This window comes from Dipodomys spectabilis, unplaced genomic scaffold (genome assembly GCF_019054845.1).
Source record: "Dipodomys spectabilis isolate Male_0828 unplaced genomic scaffold, ASM1905484v1 ptg000219l, whole genome shotgun sequence".
In the NCBI taxonomy this organism is placed as follows: Eukaryota; Metazoa; Chordata; class Mammalia; order Rodentia; family Heteromyidae; genus Dipodomys; species Dipodomys spectabilis.
The window spans coordinates 4,356,201-4,361,847 of NW_024870896.1; the positions used below are offsets into that span (position 1 = coordinate 4,356,201).

A 5,647-nucleotide genomic window follows, 5' to 3' on the forward strand; every position below is an offset into this window, starting at 1 on the left:
CAGATCTCAGCCTCCTGAGTAACTAGGATGACAGGTGTGAGCCACCAGCAACAGGCTGCATCTCACATTTTCACAGGTGTTTTTTATCAGGCTCCCTGGCAGAGACACATGTCCAGAATAACACTGTTTTTGAAAAAAGACGTCCACTTTATAATTTCTAGATCATACCAAGTTTTTTAAGGAGGTTTCTCCCCACCCTACACACACACACACACACACACACACACACACACACACACACACACACACACACACACACACACACACACACACACACACACACCCAAAGCTTGACATTTTCCTGCTTTTGCTTTTTGGATCAGCAAGGCTGAGATCTTTTCTCCCAATGCCTCTTAGCCTTGGGCTTTGCCTGTCCTGGAAGAAGTTCACTCTCATTTCCTGTCTAGATGCCATATCAACGCTTACGTTTCACATAATACAGTCTGTAGAAGGGTGGCATGTGTGTTCACCTTCCTGCCAGTGGCTCACCTTTTCATTTCTTACTTATTCTTCACCCACAAGTTGTCATCTGGATGTGCAGGTGTTTTCCTTCCTGTGTTTGGCTGGTTTGTTTTGTTTTAAATAATAGAAGGTCATCCCTAAAGACGGCCTTAAAGCTATACTCTCACAGCACTTTTGCCCCAGCAAGCCTTCCTGCCTGCCTTCCTTCCTTCCTGCCTGCCTTCCTTTTCTCTTCCTGCCTTCCTTTTCTCTGTCTGCCTGCCTGTCTGCCTGTCTGTGTCTGCCTGTCTGTCTGCCTGTCTGTCTGCCTTCCTGCCTTCCTTCCTGCCTGCTTTCCTGCCTGCTTGCCTTCCTTTTCTCTTCCTGCCTTCCTTTTCTCTGTCTGCCTGTTTGCCTGTCTGTTTTCTTGTCTGCCTGCCTGCCTGCCTGCCTGCCTGCCTGTCTGCCTGTCTGCCTGTCTGTCTGCCTGTCTGTCCCTCAGCCTGTCTGTCTCTCGTGTTGAAGCAATGACTCTGGGCTTTTCCTTTTCCTTCTCCAGAGTCTGGGTCTCAGCTCCGGCGGGTCTGGGCTGACCCGGCCTCGGGGCACGGTGGGAGCGGGGGACCGGCGGGAGCGGCGCGCGGGACGGCCGGCGTCCTCGCGCCCGGGCCTCCCCGCACCCCGCTGGCTTCCCACCGGGTCCCGTCAATGGGGGCAGCCGTGACGTCACAGGAGCCCCGCCCCCCTGCCCCACCCACCGCGCTCCGTCACACCGTCCCCAGCGCGGGGCCTGCGGATCCTCCAGGCGGGACGCACGCACGCGCACGCGGACGCGCAGGCGCACGCGCACACATCCGAAAAAGCAAAGCACCAGCCGCCGAGGGGGGGGGGGGGGGAAAACCCAGCAGGGAGAAACCGCGCAGGCGCGGAGTTTGGGGCCTGCCGCCGGGGCGGGGCCTCGCCTGGAAGGCGGAAGCTAGCGCGAGACATTGAATTGGCTCACGCGGCACGGCCTCGCCAGCGGCTCCCACATGGTCTAGCGGTTAGGATTCCTGGTTTTCACCCAGGCGGCCCGGGTTCGACTCCCGGTGTGGGAAGGCGAGTCGTTTTTAAACACGGGTCGGGTACATTGAGCATCCTGATCAAATGGACCCCGCGGGACGGGTTTGTGAACCCCTAAGGATGGCCGGGGTCCCCCCAGGTAAACAGCAGTTTACCCACAGCACGGGAAGCCGGGAGGGAGGAGTTGCTTGTGTTTGCATTTTCGCACCATGATTTATTAGGATTTTACCGTCGGTGGTGAGTGTTCAGTGGCCGGATTCTTTCAGACTCAGTTCCCACGGTCTCCCCTGTTGCTTTCTAAGCTCCCACTGTGTCCTCCGGCAGCGAAGGGGTTAAGGAGGGCCGAGGGGAGCCTGCCCTGGGCACGGGGTCAGAGGGGAGCGGGGGTCGGGAGGGGGTCACAGGGCAAATCACGGGGACCCACAGGAACGATCTCAAAGGGGACACAGCTTCGGCTGAGAACAAAGTAACGCTGGGGGAAACTGAGGCACGGCAGCCTCTGGGTAGAATCAGTCAGCAATCCTAGCAAAGTCCGATTGTCAAAGGTGGAAAGGACCCGTGAGACTTTCTCAGATCTATCCGGAATGGGACTCAGGTGATTATTATTATTATCATTATTATGGTAGGTCACAGGTCTTGAACTCAGGGCCTGGATGCTGTCTATGAGATCAAGGCTAGGGCTCTACTACTTTGAGCCACAGCTCCACTTCCACTTTCCTGGTGGTTTATTGGAGATAAAGAGTCTCACAGATTTTTCTGCCCACGCTGGCTTCGAACCACGATCCTCAGATCTCAGCCTCCTGTGTAACTAGGGTTATAGGTGGGAGCCACCAGTGTCCACTTTTCCTCTGTATTTCTTATTTCTTCCAGCAATAAAGGTTAATGGATTGTCTTCAGGAAATCACACAAGATCCTTAGTCCTCTAAAAATCTCTAGTGCAGTCAGAAATACCCAGCCCACCATTCTAAGGCTGTTGGTTTGTTCTTGTTTTTGTATATTTGGTGGTTGTTGTTGTTTCTGGCCCTGGGACTTGAACCCAGAGCCCTGGTGCCATCTCTTAGCTTTGTTGCTCAAGGCCATAAGTCACATCTCCACTTCCAGCTCTTTAATAGTTTATTGGAGAGAAGACTTTCACAGACCTTCCTGCCCATACTGGCTTCAAACCCAGATCCTTCCATTCTCAGCATCCTGAATTGCTAGGATTACAGGCCTAGGCCTCCAGCACCTGGCTGGCTGTTTGGGGGTTGTTTATTTTGTTTGGGGGAGCCTTTGAATCAGTGCCAGGAAGTGTTTTGCACGTTCCCGGGCCTGCTGCAAAAGAGGCAAGCACTCTAGCTCTGCTCCACAGCTCCAGCACTAGGTCCTGACCAAAGAAGGGAAAGAGGTGGTGGAATTAGCAGAGCTGAGAAGCCTCTAAGGCTGATCTTGCTACCTAGACCAAGTTAAGGCCATTCCTTTTCCTACCCTGCCTCAGCCCATGCCATTCCCCAGGCTGGTCAACAGCTTCTGCTAACCAATTCGAGAATGCCAGAGGCCTGGCACCTAGAGACTGGCACTTACTGTCAAATGCAGAAGAAAAACAAGAAAGAAAAGATCACTCCTTCCACTTTCCAATCTCCAATCATAAGCCAGCTGGCCAGATGAACTGGCAGTACAGGGCAAAGGAAACAAGCAAGCCGCGCATGAGGTTTCTTACTATACTGCGTGTTTACCTGCAGGACTTCCCTGACACTGGGATTTATTAGTTTGGGGCTTACATAACAAAACATTCCCAAAATATACTCATCCACAAACAACCATACTGACAATAGGGAAGAAATAAAGGAGAAGGGTGGGGGTGGTGGAGAGTAGGGGAGAGGGGATGAGATTAATCAGAACACATTGTAAGCACCAGTAGAAATGTAGATGCGAAATGCACTCCCCCCCCCACCAGGGTAAATAATGTCCCCTAAAAAATTATAAAGAATAAATTCATAGCCAGCCACTGGTGGTCCCCGATTGTCATCCTAGCTACTCAGGAGGCTGAGATCTGAGGATCATGGTTCAAAGGCAGCCCGGGGAAGAAAAGTCCAAGAGACTCTTATCGCCGATGACTCACCAGGAAACTAGAAGTGGTGCTGTGGCTCAAAAGTCATAGAGTGCTGGCCTTGAGCAAAAGAGCTCAGGGGCAGTACCCAGTTCCTGAGTTCAAGCCCCATGACTGACAAAAATTAAACAAACAAACGCACACAAAAAGTGTCTCTGAGGAATGGAACCTAAAGCCTAGGAACTGGGTGTCCTGGGCCTGCATGGACCAGAATCACAAAGGTGCAAAGTATCCACAAGTTCTACCTAGACAGGAGTTAGGTGTGTAGACTACTCCACCAAGACTCTTGATTATAGCCAACCAACCGCACCGCCATTTCCTCCTCAGCCCCGGCTTTGTAAGTTCCTTGGCTACTGGCCACTCAAGGAGACCGAGCTGAGCGAGCCCGTGGGTCAAAGTATAATAAAACTCCTTTTGCAAAGCCCAGTGCCATAGTATTGTGGGTTTTTGTTGTTGTTGTTGTTGTTATTGTTTAGTGGAGTTTTTTTGTTTTTGTTTTTGGTCTGGTACTGGGGCTTGAACTCAGCCTGGGTGCTGTCCATGAGCTCCTTTTTGTGCAAGACTAATGCTCTACCACTTCAGCCACAGCATCACTTCCAGCTTTTTCTGAATAATTTATTGGAGATAAAAGTCTCACAGACCTTCCTGCCCGACTGGCTTTGAACCATAATCCTCAGATCTCAGCCTCCTAAGTAGCTAGGATGACAGGCGTGAGCCACCGGTGCCCAGCTTGGATTCTTTGCTTGGCATCTAATGAAGTTCTGGAAATATAACTTCCACAGAAGAAGGATCTCTCCTTCCTCCCTCCGGGTAGTGAAATCCTCAGAACCCATTTCCACTTCTCCTTTTTGCTTTGGCTACTGGGAAACTGGGAGCTAAAGTGAATATTCAACTATAAAACCACATGTTGTAGCTGCATCTCCCGGCCCAGTCACCTGCTCCTTATTTTGTAAATGACTTGTGCAAAAGTAAACAGTGGCTTCATTGGAAGCTCTAGTAAAAGAAACTTCATTTTTGTTGAGAAAGCAAAATGCTTATTTAAAAAAAAAAAAAGCAATTGACCTTTAAATAAAACCTTCTTTATTCAAAGTTTCTCCCTAATGCTCCTTGAGGGAGAAAAAATAACTGAAATTATCTCCCGGCATATAATCCAAAGTGGGAGAGCATTAGCTGTGCTTTGTTTTCCTAATTCTTAAAACACTGCAAAAAAAAAAAAAATCCCAGAGACTTGCTCAGCCAGCCCATCTTCACCATTTGATGATCGATTACGTTGCTGCTTTATCTAGACATGTTTCATTCTGCTTACTGTTTTACTGAAAATAAATCACTAGTAGCTGGGCACTGGTAGCTCACGCCTGTCATTCTACCTACTCAGGAGGCTGAGATCTGAGGTTCATGGTTCAAAGCCAGCCCAGACAGGAAAGTCTGTGAGACTCTTATCTCCAATGAACCACCAGAAAACTGGAAGTGGTGCTGTGGCTCAAGTGATAGAGTGCTCGCCTTGAATGCAAAGAGGCTCAGGGATAGCGCCCCGGGCCAGAGTTTAAGCCCCACAACCAACAACAATCACACTAAAAGTTCTTTATAATTTATTCTCATAAGTTGCCTGTTTAGTTTCTGGATACCAGGAGGCCTTAAACACCTCAGTCAGAGAGGGCATTTTTTTCTTTTTTTTTACTCTCTGCACAGCAGTCTGTGAGTGCTTCATGTATGCCTTACTTTCCCCTGTCCTGGCTGTACAGTGAGGCACAGTGCAGAATCAGCACGATTGGACATCACCTCGGAGGAAATCTGAGCTTAGAAACCCCCCAAACATCCATAAAGTCATCCCAGAGCACGGTTCCCAAGCACTGATCCGGAATGAGACATCTTTATCATGCGAGAGAGCAAGCAAAGCTCACCACTGCTGCAATGCGAGACATTGTCTTACCGAGCATGACACTGTCTTCAAAACGAGGGCAAGAAGCTGGGTGCTTAGTGTCATCCTCCCTACTCAGGAGGCTGAGATCTGAAGATCCCGGTTCCAAGCCAGCCTGGGCAGGAAAGTCCCTGAGACTC

General features: G+C 50.2%; 1 non-coding gene across 1 annotated transcript; it reads left to right on the top strand.

Moving 5' to 3' along the window:
- The first annotated feature begins 1,466 nt into the window (after window positions 1-1,466).
- Trnae-uuc lies at window positions 1,467-1,538 on the top strand. The gene has a single exon. It is a non-coding gene; the product is annotated as a tRNA-Glu (tRNA).
- Window positions 1,539-5,647: the final 4,109 nt, after the last annotated feature.